The following is a 17919-nucleotide window of genomic DNA, read 5'->3' as shown; positions in this document are numbered from 1 at the left end:
TTATGCCTAACCCCGACCCTAACCACTCTGCTAACCTAACCCAAGCCTTAACCCTAACCCTAACCACTCCGCTAACCTTATGCCTAACCCTGACCTTAACCATAACCACACTACTAACCTTATGCCTAACCCCGACCCTAACCACTATGCTAACCTTATGCCTAACCCCGACCCTAACCACTCTGCTAACCTTATGCCTTAACCCCGACCCTAACAACTCTGCTAACCTTATGCCTTAACCCCGACCCTAACCACTCCGCTAACCTTATGCCTAACCCTGACACTAACCACTCCGCTAACCTTATCCCTAACCCCGACCCTAACCACTCCGCTAACCTTATGCCTAACCCTGACACTAACCACTCCGCTAACCTTATGCCTAACCCCGACCCTAACAACTCTGCTAACCTTATGCCTAACCCTAACCCTAACCACTCTGCTAACCTTATGCCTAACCCTGACCCTAACCACTCTGCTAACCTTATGCCTAACCCTGACCCTAACCACTCTGCTAACCTTATGCCTAACCCTAACGTTAAATTAAGACCAAAAAGCTTATTTATGGTTTTTATAATTTTTTGGGGTACAAACAATTTGGACTTTGTAGCTAGGCCATTTAGTGGGAACCCAGTGTTCTCTCCTCTCTCTGGGCTGGTAGGCTGGCAGTACCTCGTACCTCAACTCCATCCCATGGTTCCATCCCCCTTGATTTGTTCCATCCCACTTGATTTGTTCCATCCCACTTGGTTTATTCCATCCCACTTGGTTTGTTCCATCCCCTTGATTTGTTCCATCCCCTTGATTTGTTCCATCCCACTTGGTTTATTCCATCCCACTTGGTTTGTTCCATCCCCCTTGATTTGTTCCATCCCACTTGGTTTGTTCCATCCCACTTGGTTTGTTCCATCCCCTTGATTTGTTCCACTTGGTTTGTTCCATCCCACTTGATTTGTTCCATCCCACTTGGTTTGTTCCATCCCACTTGATTTCCTTTCCAATGAGATAGCAGCGTGTAGTATTGGTCGTCACCATCTGGATGTCACCATGATACAGTCGACTACACAGCGGGGACAGTTTGAGCTGCAAGATGGCAACACAACAACAAGGGGACAGTGTCCTTTCTCCCGCTCGCTTGAGCATTGCTCTCCAGCTCGCTTGAGCATTGTCAATATCAGGTCAGTGAGGAGAGGGAAGTAGCTAGATAGTGTAGTCAATATCAGGTCAGTGAGGAGAGGGAAGTAGCTAGATAGTTAGTCAATATCAGGTCAGTGAGGAGAGGGAAGTAGCTAGATAGTGTAGTCAATATCAGGTCAGTGAGGAGAGGGAAGTAGCAGTGTAGTCAATATCAGGTCAGTGAGGAGAGGGAAGTCCAGTGTAGTCAATATCAGGTCAGTGAGGAGAGGGAAGTAGCACCATAGTGTAGTCAATATCAGGTCAGTGAGGAGAGGGAAGTAGCTAAGATAGTGTAGTCAATATCAGGTCAGTGAGGAGAGGGAATTAGCTAGATAGTGTAGTCAATATCAGGTCAGTGAGGAAGGGAAAGCTAGTCAATATGGTCAGTGTTTAGTCAATATCAGGTCAGACTAGATAGTGTAGTCATCCCTAGACCATCAATATCAGGTCAGTGAAGTTAGATGTGGTCAATTAGGTCAGTGGTAGCTAAATAGTGTAGTCAATATCAGTTCCTAAATAGTGTAGTCAATATCAGGTCAGTGAGGAGAGGGAAGTAGCTAGATAGTGTAGTCAATATCAGGTCAGTGAGGAGAGGGAAGAGCTAGATAGTGTAGTCAATATCAGGTCAGTGAGGAGAGGGAAGTAGCACAAATTCCCTTCCATCCCGTCTCCAGTCAGCTGTTCGTTCCACAAAAACTGTTATGGCTGTTTATTTTCACGACACGTCATCCCTAACCGTTGGTTATGTGGTTATGTGGTAACTGTGCCAGGCCCTGTGTGTGTGTGTGCCCACTGAGAGAGAGAGGAACGATCACATCCTACAGGGATGACAGACAGAGCTGTTACCGTTTAACGAACCTCCATAACGACCATCAATTGACTAATGAACCCATAACGACCATCAATTAACTAATGAACCCATAACGACCATCAATTAACTAATGAACCCATAACGACCATCAATTAACTAATGAACCCATAACGACCATCAATTAACTAATGAACCCATAACGACCATCAATTAACTAATGAACCCATAACGACCATCAATTAACTAATGAACCCATAACGACCATCAATTAACTAATGAACCCATAACGACCATCAATTGACTAATGAACCCATAACGACCATCAATTAACTAATGAACCCATAACGACCATCAATTGACTAATGAACCCATAACGACCATCAATTAACTAATGAACCCATAACGAGCATCAATTAACTAATGAACCCATAACGACCATCAATTGACTAATGAACCCATAACGACCATCAATTAACTAATGAACCCATAACGACCATCAATTGACTAATGAACCCATAACGAGCTCAGTCCATTACATCAACCTGTTCCATTAGTGATTAACTTCCAGACATGTTTACAAGATACTATAGTTGTAGAAGGTACCTTTAGACAGGTCCAGGATCAGCTCAGCTCAGCTGAGAGAGAGAGAGAGAGAGAGAGAGAGAGAGAGAGAGAGAGAGAGAGAGAGAGAGAGAGAGAGAGAGAGAGAGAGAGAGAGAGAGAGAGAGAGAGAGAGAGAGAGAGAGAGAGAGAGAGAGAAAATACCTTGTTGCATCGAGTGTGTGGGTGTGTGACTCTCTCTCTCACACACACACACTTTTCCAGTCTGAAGTTCAGTGTTTTTCATCCAGTCCCATTCATCCAGATTTAATTCCAGCTGCTCTATTTGTCGTTAACAATATCCCTTTCTTCAAAAAGTTCTTTAAAACTCTGAATTGAAACTCTTCTGGCAGACTCCCCAAGACAATGTGTCCTAGGCTTTGTCCTCCACAAGTGTTTGCTAAATCTTTTTATTATGGACTATGTTGATTTGTCAATGGAGAATAAGGCCTGGGATTTAATCCCATTGTGCTCTGTCAACTACGCTCCATTTAAAATAACCTCCAGATGGAGTCGACACATGCAGCATTTACTGTGAATGTGGGGCTCCGGGGAAGAACAGGAACGTTGCCTTTAAAAGGTACATAGCTGACAAAACACATTCAGATAGAATCCTAGACTTTTCATATTTAAACTCTTTACTGTGTTGTGTACTGTCTATGGAGAGTCACATCCTGGGTTCTGTTGTCTATGGAGAGTCACATCCTGGGTTCTGTTGTCTATGGAGAGTCACATCCTGGGTTCTGTTGTCTATGGAGAGTCACATCCTGGGTTCTGTTGTCTATGGAGAGTCACATCCTGGGTTCTGTTGTCTATGGAGAGTCACATCCTGGGTTCTGTTGTCTATGGAGAGTCACATCCTGGGTTCTGTTGTCTATGGAGAGTCACATCCTGGGTTCTGTTGTCTATGGAGAGTCACATCCTGGGTTCTGTTGTCTATGGAGAGTCACATCCTGGGTTCTGTTGTCTATGGAGAGTCACATCCTGGGTTCTGTTGTCTATGGAGAGTCACATCCTGGGTTCTGTTGTCTATGGAGAGTCACATCCTGGGTTCTGTTGTCTATGGAGAGTCACATCCTGGGACTATTTACTAGGTTCTGTTGTCTATGGAGAGTCACATCCTGGGTTCTGTTGTCTATGGAGAGTCACATCCTGGGACTATTTACTAGGTTCTGTTGTCTATGGAGAGTCACATCCTGGGACTATTTACTAGGTTCTGTTGTCTATGGAGAGTCACATCCTGGGTTCTGTTGTCTATGGAGAGTCACATCCTGGGACTATTTACTAGGTTCTGTTGTCTATGGAGAGTCACATCCTGGGACTATTTACTAGGTTCTGTTGTCTATGGAGAGTCACATCCTGAGACTATTTACTAGGTTCTGTTGTCTATGGAGAGTCACATCCTGGGTTCTGTTGTCTATGGAGAGTCACATCCTGGGTTCTGTTGTCTATGGAGAGTCACATCCTGGGTTCTGTTGTCTATGAAGAGTCACATCCTGGGACTATTTACTAGGTTCTGTTGTCTATGGAGAGTCACATCCTGGGACTATTTACTAGGTTCTGTTGTCTATGGAGAGTCACATCCTGGGTTCTGTTGTCTATGGAGAGTCACATCCTGAGACTATTTACTAGGTTCTGTTGTCTATGGAGAGTCACATCCTGAGACTATTTACTAGGTTCTGTTGTCTATGGAGAGTCACATCCTGGGTTCTGTTGTCTATGGAGAGTCACATCCTGGGACTATTTACTAGGTTCTGTTGTCTATGGAGAGTCACATCCTGGGACTATTTACTAGGTTCTGTTGTCTATGGAGAGTCACATCCTGAGACTATTTACTAGGTTCTGTTGTCTATGGAGAGTCACATCCTGGGTTCTGTTGTCTATGGAGAGTCACATCCTGGGTTCTGTTGTCTATGGAGAGTCACATCCTGGGTTCTGTTGTCTATGAAGAGTCACATCCTGGGACTATTTACTAGGTTCTGTTGTCTATGGAGAGTCACATCCTGGGACTATTTACTAGGTTCTGTTGTCTATGGAGAGTCACATCCTGGGTTCTGTTGTCTATGGAGAGTCACATCCTGAGACTATTTACTAGGTTCTGTTGTCTATGGAGAGTCACATCCTGAGACTATTTACTAGGTTCTGTTGTCTATGGAGAGTCACATCCTGGGTTCTGTTGTCTATGGAGAGTCACATCCTGGGACTATTTACTAGGTTCTGTTGTCTATGGAGAGTCACATCCTGGGACTATTTACTAGGTTCTGTTGTCTATGGAGAGTCACATCCTGAGACTATTTACTAGGTTCTGTTGTCTATGGAGAGTCACATCCTGGGTTCTGTTGTCTATGGAGAGTCACATCCTGGGTTCTGTTGTCTATGGAGAGTCACATCCTGAGACTATTTACTAGGTTCTGTTGTCTATGGAGAGTCACATCCTGGGTTCTGTTGTCTATGGAGAGTCACATCCTGGGACTATTTACTAGGTTCTGTTGTCTATGGAGAGTCACATCCTGGGACTATTTACTAGGTTCTGTTGTCTATGGAGAGTCACATCCTGGGACTATTTACTAGGTTCTGTTGTCTATGGAGAGTCACATCCTGGGTTCTGTTGTCTATGGAGAGTCACATCCTGGGTTCTGTTGTCTATGGAGAGTCACATCCTGGGACTATTTACTAGGTTCTGTTGTCTATGGAGAGTCACATCCTGGGACTATTTACTAGGTTCTGTTGTCTATGGAGAGTCACATCCTGAGACTATTTACTAGGTTCTGTTGTCTATGGAGAGTCACATCCTGGGTTCTGTTGTCTATGGAGAGTCACATCCTGGGTTCTGTTGTCTATGGAGAGTCACATCCTGGGTTCTGTTGTCTATGAAGAGTCACATCCTGGGACTATTTACTAGGTTCTGTTGTCTATGGAGAGTCACATCCTGGGACTATTTACTAGGTTCTGTTGTCTATGGAGAGTCACATCCTGGGTTCTGTTGTCTATGGAGAGTCACATCCTGAGACTATTTACTAGGTTCTGTTGTCTATGGAGAGTCACATCCTGAGACTATTTACTAGGTTCTGTTGTCTATGGAGAGTCACATCCTGGGTTCTGTTGTCTATGGAGAGTCACATCCTGGGACTATTTACTAGGTTCTGTTGTCTATGGAGAGTCACATCCTGGGACTATTTACTAGGTTCTGTTGTCTATGGAGAGTCACATACTGGGTTCTGTTGTCTATGGAGAGTCACATCCTGAGACTATTTACTAGGTTCTGTTGTCTATGGAGAGTCACATCCTGGGTTCTGTTGTCTATGGAGAGTCACATCCTGAGACTATTTACTAGGTTCTGTTGTCTATGGAGAGTCACATCCTGAGACTATTTACTAGGTTCTGTTGTCTATGGAGAGTCACATCCTGGGTTCTGTTGTCTATGGAGAGTCACATCCTGAGACTATTTACTAGGTTCTGTTGTCTATGGAGAGTCACATCCTGGGACTATTTACTAGGTTCTGTTGTCTATGGAGAGTCACATCCTGGGTTCTGTTGTCTATGGAGAGTCACATCCTGGGTTCTGTTGTCTATGGAGAGTCACATCCTGGGTTCTGTTGTCTATGGAGAGTCACATCCTGGGACTATTTACTAGGTTCTGTTGTCTATGGAGAGTCACATCCTGGGTTCTGTTGTCTATGGAGAGTCACATCCTGAGACTATTTACTAGGTTCTGTTGTCTATGGAGAGTCACATCCTGGGACTATTTACTAGGTTCTGTTGTCTATGGAGAGTCACATCCTGGGTTCTGTTGTCTATGGAGAATAAAATCCTAAGAGAGAGGTGTAGTGTTGGTCGGGTCAGTTTTAGGTTTATTTAGTTTAAATTCTTTATGTTAACAGATATTAAAGCCCTTGTACCTCTCTCTCTCTCTCTCTCTCTCTCTCTCTCTATCTTTCTCTCAGGTGAGAAGTGTCGTAGCTTCATTGATCTGGCTCCGGCTTCAGAGAGAGGTGAGTAATGTGGGTGTGTGAGTGTATGTGCGTGTGTGAGTGTGCTGGGATTTGTCTGTACCAGGCTGAAGCAGCCTCACCACTGAATGGCCTTCTATAGGGGTTAAAGGTGGGCTGGACCACTGAATGGTCTTCTATAGGGGTTAAAGGTGGGCTGGACCACTGAATGGTCTTCTATAGGGGTTAAAGGTGGGCTGGACCACTGAATGTTCTTCTATAGGGGTTAAAGGTGGGCTGGACCACTGAAGGGTCTTCTATAGGGGTTAAAGGTGGGCTTGACCAGGCTGAAGCAGCCTCACCACTGAATGGTCTTCTATAGGGGTTAAAGGTGGGCTGGACCAGGCTGAAGCAGCCTCACCACTGAATGGCCTTCTATAGGGGTTAAAGGTGAGCTGGACCACTGAATGGTCTTCTATAGGGGTTAAAGGTGGGCTGGACCACTGAATGGCCTTCTATAGGGGTTAAAGGTGGGCTGGACCACTGAATGGCCTTCTATAGGGGTTAAAGGTGGGCTGGACCAGGCTGAAGCAGCCTCACCACTGAATGGCCTTCTATAGGGGTTAAAGGTGGGCTGGACCACTGAATGGCCTTCTATAGGGGTTAAAGGTGGGCTGGACCAGGCTGAAGCAGCCTCACCACTGAATGGTCTTCTGAAACGGGCCCATAGTTATCCTCCAGGTCCAGAATAAAGCAGGGCCACATGAAAACAGAAACAGACTGATGCATACTGCAACTGACATTCTCCTATTGACCCCATGATATAATCTTCTGTCTAAAACAGACGTCTTCACTTCCATGTCCTGTGCACATTCAATATAGGGATCACTGTTAACCCTGACTGAAGCAGCACTGTTAACCCTGACTGAAGCAGCACTGTTAACCCTGACTGAAGCAGCACCGTTAACCCTGACTGAAGCAGCACTGTTAACCCTGACTGAAGCAGCACCGTTAACCCTGACTGAAGCAGCACTGTTAACCCTGACTGAAGCAGCACTGTTAACCCTGACTGAAGCAGCACTGTTAACACTGACTGAAGCAGAGAGGGGTTTCTAGTAGAGAGGGGTTTCTAGTAGAGAGGGGTTCCTAGTAGAGAGCTGTTTCTAGTAGAGAGGGGTTTCTAGTAGAGAGCGGTTCCTAGTAGAGAGGGGTTTCTAGTAGAGAGGGGTTCCTAGTAGAGAGGGGTTTCTGGTAGAGAGGGGTTCCCAGTAGAGAGGGGTTTCTAGTAGAGAGGGGTTCCTAGTAGAGAGGGGTTTCTAGTAGAGAGGGGTTCCTAGTAGAGAAGGGTTCCCAGTAGAGAGCGGTTTCTAGTAGAGAGGGGTTCCTAGTAGAGAGGGGTTTCTAGTAGAGAGGGGTTCCTAGTAAAGAGGGGTTTCTAGTAGAGAGGAGTTCCTAGTAGAGAGGGGTTTCTAGTAGAGAGGGGTTCCTAGTAGAGAGGGGTTCCTAGTAGAGAGGGGTTTCTAGTAGAGAGGGGTTCCTAGTAGAGAGGGGTTCCTAGTAGAGAGGGGTTCCTAGTAGAGAGGGGTTTCTAGTAGAGAGGGGTTGAGAGGGGTTTCTAGTAGAGAGGGGGGTTTAGGGTTTCTAGTAGAGAGGGGGGTTTAGGGTTTCCTCTCTACTAGGGGTTTCTAGTAGAGAGGGGTTCCTAGTAGAGAGGGGTTCTTAGTAGAGACTTAGTAGTTTCCTAGTAGAAACTTGTTACCGTGTACCTTGTTATTTAGCTACTTCTTTCAATGTCAACAACTCTCACCGTTTACATCTGGTCTGGGATCAGCAAGCTGTTTTACATAGAATATGGTCTGGGATCAGCAAGCTGTTTTTACATAGAATCTGGTCTGGGATCAGCAAGCTGTTTTTACATAGAATCTGGTCTGGGATCAGCAAGCTGTTTTTACAGAGAATCTGGTCTGGGATCAGCAAGCTGTTTTTACATAGAATCTGGTCTGGGATCAGCAAGCTGTTTTTACATAGAATCTGGTCTGGGATCAGCAAGCTGTTTTTACATAGAATCTGGTCTGGGATCAGCAAGCTGTTTTACATAGAATCTGGTCTGGGATCAGCAAGCTGTTTTTACATAGAATCTGGTCTGGGATCAGCAAGCTGTTTTTACATAGAATCTGGTCTGGGATCAGCAAGCTGTTTTTACATAGAATCTGGTCTGGGATCAGCAAGCTGTTTTTACATAGAATCTGGTCTGGGATCAGCAAGCTGTTTTTACATAGAATCTGGTCTGGGATCAGCAAGCTGTTTTACATAGAATCTGGTCTGGGATCAGCAAGCTGTTTTTACATAGAATCTGTTCTGGGATCAGCAAGCTGTTTGGTGTGTTGAATCTGGTCTGGGATCAGCAAGCTGTTTTTACATAGAATCTGGTCTGGGATCAGCAAGCTGTTTGGTGTGTTGTGTCTGGTCTGGTGTGTTGGTGTGTTGTGTCTGGTCTGGGATCTGTTTGGTGTGTTGTGTCTGGTCTGGGATCAGCAGCTGTTCGGTGTGTTGTGTCTGGTCTGGGATCAGCAGCTGTTTGGTGTGTTGTGTCTGGTCTGGTGTGTTGGTGTGTTGTGTCTGGTCTGGGATCAGCAAGCTGTTTGGTGTGTTGTGTCTGGTCTGGTGTGTTGGTGTGTTGTGTCTGGTCTGGGATCAGCAGCTGTTTGGTGTGTTGTGTCTGGTCTGGGATCAGCAGTCTGTTTGCTGTTTGTGTTGTGTCTGGTCTGGTGTGTTGGTGTGTTGTGTCTGGTCTGGTGTGTTGGTGTGTTGTGTCTGGGATCAGCAGCTGTTTGGTGTGTTGTGTCTGGTCTGGGATCAGCAGCTGTTTGGTGTGTTGTGTCTGGTCTGGTGTGTTGGTGTGTTGTGTCTGGTCTGGGATCAGCAGTGTTTGGTGTGTTGTGTCTGTTGATGTTTTGGTGTTGTGTCTGGTCTGGTGTGTTGGTGTGTTGTGTCTGGTCTGTTGGTGTGTTGTGTCTGGTCTGTGTGTTGCAGTGATGTAAATGTTTTGTGTCTGGTCTGGTGATTGGTGTGTTGTGTCTGGTCTGGTGTGTTGGTGTGTTGTGTCTGGTCTGGTGTGTTGGTGTGTTGTGTCTGGTCTGGTGTGTTGGTGTGTTGTGTCTGGTCTGGTGTGTTGGTGTGTTGTGTCTGGTCTGGGATCAGCAGCTGTTGGTGTGTTGTGTCTGGTCTGGTGTGCACTGTTGGTGTGTTGTGTCTGGTCTGGTGTGTTGGTGTGTTGTGTCTGGTCTGGTGTGTTGGTGTGTTGTGTCTGGTCTGGTGTGTTGGTGTGTTGTGTCTGGTCTGGTGTCTGGTGTGTTGTGTCTGGTCTTGTGTTGGTGTGTTGTGTCTGGTCTGGTGTGTTGGTGTGTTGTGTCTGGTCTGGGATCAGATGTGTTGTGTCTCCTTCATGTTGATGTTTCTCTGGCATTGTTTCCTCCTCCCATGGCTGTTGTTGTTTGGGATGATTTGTAAAACACCTGTTTCCTGACAACGAGACGCCACCTGAGTTTATTCATGAACTAGAAGAAAGAAGATTTCCTTTAACGTTCCCACACACACACACACACACACACACACACACACACACACACACACACACACACACACACACACACACACACACACACACACACACACACACACACACACACACACACACACACACACACACACACACACACTACTTTGACACACACACACACACACACACACACACACACACACACACACACACACACACACACACACACACACACTTTATCCTGTTAATGTAATGAATGCAGAGATAGTAAATGTTTTATATGTGTCTCAGCTACTCAGGGTATATTGACAGACTGAGCCCTCTCTCTACTGTCTCCTCGGCTGTCTCCCAAATGGCACCCTGTTCCCTATATAGTGCACTACTTTGACCAGAGCCCTATAGAGCCCTGTTCCCTATATAGTGCACTACTTTGACCAGAGCCCAATAGAGCCATGTTCCCTATATAGTGCACTACTTTGACCAGAGCCCTATAGAGCCATGTTCCCTATATAGTGACCAGAGCCCTATAGAGCCCTGTTCCCTATATAGTGCACTACTTTGACCAGAGCCCTATAGAGCGCTGTTCCCTATATAGTGCACTACTTTGACCAGAGCCCTATAGAGCCCTGTTCCCTATATAGTGCACTACTTTGACCAGAGCCCTATAGAGCCCTGTTCCCTATATAGTGCACTACTTTGACCAGAGCCCTATAGAGCCCTGTTCCCTATATAGTGCACTACTTTGACCAGAGCCCTATAGAGCCCTGTTCCCTATATAGTGCACTACTTTGACCAGAGCCCTATAGAGCCCTGTTCCCTATATAGTGCACTACTTTGACCAGAGCCCTATAGAGTCCTTGACCAGAGCCCTATAGTTCCCTATATAGTGCACTACTTTGACCAGAGCCCTATAGAGTCCTGTTCCCTATATAGTGCACTACTTTGACCAGAGCCCTATAGAGCCATGTTCCCTATATAGTGCACTACTTTGACCAGAGCCCTATAGAGCCCTGTTCCCTATATAGTGCACTACTTTGACCAGAGCCCTATAGAGCCCTGTTCCCTATATAGTGCACTACTTTGACCAGAGCCCTATAGAGCCATGTTCCCTATATAGTGCACTACTTTGACCAGAGCCCTATAGAGCCCTGTTCCCTATATAGTGCACTACTTTGACCAGAGCCCTATAGAGCCCTGTTCCCTATATAGTGCACTACTTTGACCAGAGCCCAATATCTACTGTTTGTTTGTTGATGCATTTCTGTGATTATTTAGTTAGTTAGTAAATAAATGATTAAGCCTGTTGGTGTATGGATGATTCATAGTGAAGGCTGGGTTCGTGCAGATAACCAACAATTTACCATGTTTGGAATGAGACTGACGTGAGGTAAATAATAGATAATTAATAATTAATTAGAAGACTAATTGATCAGATATTAAAATATCTGACGAGTTATATTAGGAAAATTTAAACTTTGTAATCTAAGGATTTTCCTTGGTGCCCCGACGTCCTAGTTCATTTCAATGACATGATTAGTTTAATCACGTAACAATAATTACAGAGAATTGATTTGATAAAATAACAGTCTTCGCTTTTAATGATGCCAAAGACACGACAACGCCAACTTTTACGTGCCTAAAAAATGCAGTGGCGTAGATCGTGTGCTTGAAAACATCCCTGTTTCTTCTCGTTGTGTTGCTCAACGAATCTGATGTGGGCAGTGAAATCCACTACATTGTCGTTAGTGTTAGTGACTCTGACAGAGAAAACTGCACTCTGGTAAGCTAGCCTCTTAGGCCGCCCCATCCCGGATCCGGGATTGTGACTACAGCCTCAAGCTCATTACCATAACGCAAAATTAGCGATTTCTGAAAATTGCAAATGAAATGAAATAAATATGCCTGTCCTCAAGCTTATCCTTTTCTTAACAATCCTGTCGTCTCAGATTTTCAAAATATGCTTTAGAACCAGAGAAAATCAATAATTTGTGTAAGAGTGGTGATAGCTAGCTTAGCATTTAGCGTTAGCATTTAGCACGCAACATATTCACAAAAACCAGCAAAGGGATCAAATAAAATAATTTACCTTTGAAGAACTTCAGATGTTTCAATGAGGAGACTCTCAGTTACATAGCAGATGTCCAGTTTTTCCTGAAAGATGCTTGTGTAGGACACAACGTTCCGTTTTGTTACTATGCATTTGGCTACCGAAACTAACCGAAAATTCAGTTACCTAAACGTCAAACTTTTTTCCGAATTAACTCCATAATATCGACTGAAACATGGAAAACGTTGTTTGAATCAATCCTCAAGGTGTTTTGTCATATATCTCTTCATTGAAATGCCTTCCCTGGAAGCGTGCATTCTTCTCTGATTCGGATGGAAAAACACTGGTACCTGACTTTTGTGCACCAATTTCCACGCAGACACCGTGCGGGACACTTGGTAATTGTAGGCTCTTATGGTCAATCTTCCAATGATATGCCTACAAATACGTCACAATGCTGCAGACACCTGGGGGAAACGATAGGAAGTGTCCGTTCATTCCTGTCGCATTCACAGCCATATAAGGAGATCATGGAAAACGTGCCTCCAGAAATCCTGTTGATTTCCTGGTCACTCAAACATCTTGGTTTTGCCTGTAGATTTTGTTCTATGGCACTCACAGTGAAAATCTTTGCAGTTCTGGAAACGTCAGAGTGTCTTCTTTCCAAAACTATCAATTCCAAGCATAGTCGAGCATCTTTTCGTGACAAAATATTGCGCTTAAAACGGGCACGTCTTTTTATCCAAAAATGAAATACTGCCCCTAGAGTCTTAACAGGCTAGCTAACGAGCGGCTACTAAAGTTAGCAAGGTAATTTGAAAACTCGACACAAATATAAAGTTCTAAAGCCAAGAAAACAATATATAATCTACTTCCTCCATATCCTGCAGTTTGAAGAAACTAATTTTAATTAAAAAAGATCCCAAAAAAGCTAAATTCAAAATCCCCAAAAAGCTAAATTCAAAATTATTACGTTAATTCTCTGATTGGATGGACAACATATTAGCTTTGATTGGTTGGAGGACGTCCTCCGGATGTCGTCATAATTCCCATAGGTCTATGGAAGGGGGGGTGAGGAGCATGAGCCTCCTAGGTTTTGTATTGAAGTTAATGTGCCCAGAGGAGGACAGAAGCTATCTATCCTCTGGCTACACCATGGTGCTACACGACAGAGTGCTGTTGAGGCTACTGTAGACCTTCATAGCTAAACAACGTGTTTTAATCAATTATTTGGTGAAGTGAATATATTTATTTTTGTTTTATCTAGAATGTATCACTTTTTTAAATGTTTCATTATTTGTGTGTGTGTGTGTGCCCGTGTGTGCCCGTGTGTGCCCGGGTGTGTGTGTGTGTTCCCGGGTGTGCCCGTGTGTGTGTGTGTCCGTGTGTGTGTGTGTGTGTGTGTGTGTGTGTGTGTGTGTGTGTGTGTGTGTGTGTGTGTGTGTGTGTGTGTGTGTGTGTGTGTGTGTGTGTGTGTGTGTGTGTGTGTGTGTGTGTGTTCCAGTGAGTCCTGTGGCTGTGTGTGTGTCAGAGGTGTGTACATCATGCTGTGTGGTGTGTGTGTGTGTGTCTCATGTGTCTGGAGCTGTTTGTGTGTGTGTGTGTGTGTGTTCCAGGAGTCCTGTGGCTGTCGGTGGTATCAGAGGTACTATACATCATGCTGTTGGTGGTTGGGTTCAGTCTCATGTGTCTGGAGCTGTTTCATTCCAGCAACGTCATCGACGGACTTAAACTCAACGCCTTCGCTGCTGTTTTCACACGTGCTCTCAGGTAACACACGCACGCACACACACACACACACACACACACACACACACACACACACACGCACACACACACACACACACGCACACAGAGCCCAGGTCTGACAGAATCTGTGCAGAAGATCTAGGTGCTGCTGTAGGCCCTCCTTGGTTGGGAACAGAAGCACCAGACCATCAGCAAACAGTAGACACATGACTCCCTGTCTCACCCCAAACGCCCTGTTGGAAGAAATGTGTCTTGTGTACATGGATTTTATAATGTGGTATGTTTTTCCCCAACACCACTTTCCATCAGTTTGTATAGTCTCGACACCACAGCAGAACAGTCCACTCCAGACCCTGATCATAGAGACACCACAGCAGAACAGTCCACCCAGACCCTGACCATAGACCCACAGCAGAACAGTCCACTCCAGACCCTGATCATAGACACCACAGCAGAACAGTCACATTTACATTACATTTACATTTAAGTCATTTAGCAGACGCTCTTATCCAGAGCGACTTACAAATTGGTGCATTCACCTTATGACATCCAGTGGAACAGTCACTTTACAATAGTGCATCTAAATCTTAAAGGGGGTGAGAGGGATTACTTATCCTATCCTAGGTATTCCTTAAAGAGGTGTGGTTTCAGGTGTCTCCAGAAGGTGGTGATTGACTCCGCTGTCCTGGCATCGTGAGGGAGTTTGTTCCACCATTGGGGGCCAGAGCAGCGAACAGTTTTGACTGGGCTGAGCGGGAGCTGTACTTCCTCAGTGGTAGGGAGGTGAGCAGGCCAGAGGTGGATGAACGCAGTGCCCTTGTTTGGGTGTAGGGCCTGATCAGAGCCTGGAGGTACTGAGGTGCCGTTCCCCTCACAGCTCCGTAGGCAAGCACCATGGTCTTGTAGCAGATGCGAGCTTCAACTGGAAGTCAGTGGAGAGAACGGAGGAGCGGGGTGACGTGAGAGAACTTGGGAAGGTCGAACACCAGACGGGCTGCGGCGTTCTGGATGAGTTGAAGGGGTTTAATGGCACAGGCAGGGAGCCCAGCCAACAGCGAGTTGCAGTAATCCAGACGGGAGATGACAAGTGCCTGGATTAGGACCTGCGCCGCTTCCTGTGTGAGGCAGGGTCGTACTCTGCGGATGTTGTAGAGCATGAACCTACAGGAACGGGCCACCGCCTTGATGTTGGTTGAGAATGACAGGGTGTTGTCCAGGATCACGCCAAGGTTCTTAGTGCTCTGGGAGGAGGACACAATGGAGTTGTCAACCGTGATGGCGAGATCATGGAACGGGCAGTCCTTCCCCGGGAAGAAGAGCAGCTCCGTCTTGCCGAGGTTCAGCTTGAGGTGGTGATCCGTCATCCACACTGATATGTCTGCCAGACATGCAGAGATGCGATTCGCCACCTGGTCATCAGAAGGGGGAAAGGAGAAGATTAATTGTGTGTCGTCTGCATAGCAATGATAGGAGAGACCATGTGAGGTTATGACAGAGCCAAGTGACTTGGTGTATAGCGAGAATAGGAGAGGGCCTAGAACAGAGCCCTGGGGGACACCAGTGGTGAGAGCGCGTGGTGAGGAGACAGATTCTCGCCACGCCACCTGGTAGGAGCGACCTGTCAGATAGGACGCAATCCAAGCGTGGGCCGCGCCGGAGATGCCCAACTCGGAGAGGGTGGAGAGGAGCCGATAGATCTAGAAGGATGAGAGCAGAGGAGAGAGAGTTAGCTTTAGCAGTGCGGAGCGCCTCCGTGATACAGAGGAGAGCAGTCTCAGTTGAATGACTAGTCTTGAAACCTGACTGATTTGGATCAAGAAGGTCATTCAGAGAGAGATAGCGGGAGAGCTGGCCAAGGACGGCACGTTCAAGAGTTTTGGAGAGAAAAGAAAGAAGGGATACTGGTCTGTAATTGTTGACATCAGAGGGATCGAGTGTAGGTTTTTTCAGAAGGGGTGCAACTCTCGCTCTCTTGAAGACGGAAGGGACGTAGCCAGCGGTCAGGGATGAGTTGATGAGCGAGGTGAGGTAAGGGAGAAGGTCTCCTGAAATGGTCTGGAGAAGAGAGGAGGGGATAGGGTCAAGCGGGCAGGTTGTTGGGCGGCCGGCCGTCACAAGACGCGAGATTTCATCTGGAGAGAGAGGGGAGAAAGAGGTCAGAGCACAGGGTAGGGCAGTGTGAGCAGAACCAGCGGTGTCGTTTGACTTAGCAAACGAGGATCGGATGTCGTCGACCTTCTTTTCAAAATGGTTGACGAAGTCATCTGCAGAGAGGGAGGAGGGGGGGGGAGGATTCAGGAGGGAGGAGAAGGTGGCAAAGAGCTTCCTAGGGTTAGAGGCAGATGCTTGGAATTTAGAGTGGTAGAAAGTGGCTTTAGCAGCAGAGACAGAGGAGGAAAATGTAGAGAGGAGGGAGTGAAAGGATGCCAGGTCCGCAGGGAGGCGAGTTTTCCTCCATTTCCGCTCGGCTGCCCGGAGCCCTGTTCTGTGAGCTCGCAATGAGTCATCGAGCCACGGAGCGGGAGGGGAGGACCGAGCCGGCCTGGAGGATAGGGGACATAGAGAGTCAAAGGATGCAGAGAGGGAGCAGAGGAGGGTTGAGGAGGCAGAGTCAGGAGATAGGTTGGAGAAGGTTTGAGCAGAGGGAAGAGATGATAGGATGGAAGAGGAGAGAGTAGCGGGGGAGAGAGAGCGAAGGTTGGGACGGCGCGATACCATCCGAGTAGGGGCAGTGTGGGAGGTGTTGGATGAGAGCGAGAGGGAAAAGGATACAAGGTAGTGGTCGGAGACTTGGAGGGGAGTTGCAATGAGGTTAGTGGAAGAACAGCATCTAGTAAAGATGAGGTCGAGCGTATTGCCTGCCTTGATAGTAGGGGGGGAAGGTGAGAGGGTGAAGTCAAAAGAGGAGAGGAGTGGAAAGAAGGAGGCAGAGAGGAATGAGTCAAAGGTAGACGTGGGGAGGTTAAAGTCACCCAGCACTGTGAGAGGTGAGCCGTCCTCAGGAAAGGAGCTTATCAAGGCATCAAGCTCATTGATGAACTCTCCGAGGGAACCTGGAGGGCGATAAATGATAAGGATGTTAAGCTTGAAAGGGCTGGTAACTGTGACAGCATGGAATTCAAAGGAGGCGATAGACAGATGGGTAAGGGGAGAAAGAGAGAATGACCACTTGGGAGAGATGAGGATCCCGGTGCCACCACCCCGCTGACCAGAAGCTCTCGGGCTTGGTAGTCCAGCTCCTTGTCCTAGCAGGCTTGGTAGTCCAACTCCTTGTCCTAGCAGGCTTGGTAGTCCAGCTCCTTGTCCTAGCAGGCTTGGTAGTCCAGCTCCTTGTCCTAGCAGGCTTGGTAGTCCATCTCCTTGTCCTAGCAGGCTTGGTAGTCCAGCTCCTTGTCCTAGCAGGCTTGGTAGTCCAACTCCTTGTCCTAGCAGGCTTGGTAGTCCAACCCCTTGTCCTAGCAGGCTTGGTAGTCCAACTCCTTGTCCTAGCAGGCTTGGTAGTCCAACTCCTTGTCCTAGCAGGCTTGGTAGTCCATCTCCTTGTCCTAGCAGGCTTGGTAGTCCAACTCCTTGTCCTAGCAGGCTTGGTAGTCCATCTCCTTGTCCTAGCAGGCTTGGTAGTCCAACTCCTTGTCCTAGCAGGCTTGGTAGTCCAACTCCTTGTCCTAGCAGGCTTGGTAGTCCAACTCCTTGTCCTAGCAGGCTTCAGTCCAACTCCTTGTCCTAGCAGGCTTAGCAGTCCAACTCCTTGTTCTAGCAGGCTTGTAGTCCATCTCCTTGTCCTAGCAGGCTTACCAGTCCAACTCCTTGTTCTAGCAGGCTTGGTAGTCCATCTCCTTGTCCTAGCAGGCTTGGTAGTCCATCTCCTTGTCCTAGCAGGCTTGGTAGTCCATCTCCTTGTTCAAGCAGGCTTAGCAGTCCAACTCCTTGTTCTAGCAGGCTTCGTAGTCCATCTCCTTGTCCTAGCAGGCTTACCAGTCCAACTCCTTGTTCTAGCAGGCTTGGTAGTCCATCTCCTTGTCCGAGCAAGCTTAAAAGTCCAACTCCTTGT

At 46.7% G+C, this 17919-nt stretch overlaps 1 pseudogene; it reads left to right on the top strand.

Moving 5' to 3' along the window:
* LOC124023191 overlaps positions 1-17919 on the top strand; it is a 39918-nt pseudogene that overhangs the window by 8997 nt on the left and 13002 nt on the right.

This window comes from Oncorhynchus gorbuscha, unplaced genomic scaffold (genome assembly GCF_021184085.1).
Source record: "Oncorhynchus gorbuscha isolate QuinsamMale2020 ecotype Even-year unplaced genomic scaffold, OgorEven_v1.0 Un_scaffold_1536, whole genome shotgun sequence".
Classification (NCBI taxonomy): domain Eukaryota; kingdom Metazoa; phylum Chordata; class Actinopteri; order Salmoniformes; family Salmonidae; genus Oncorhynchus; species Oncorhynchus gorbuscha.
This window is presented reverse-complemented; position numbering and strand designations above follow the sequence as displayed.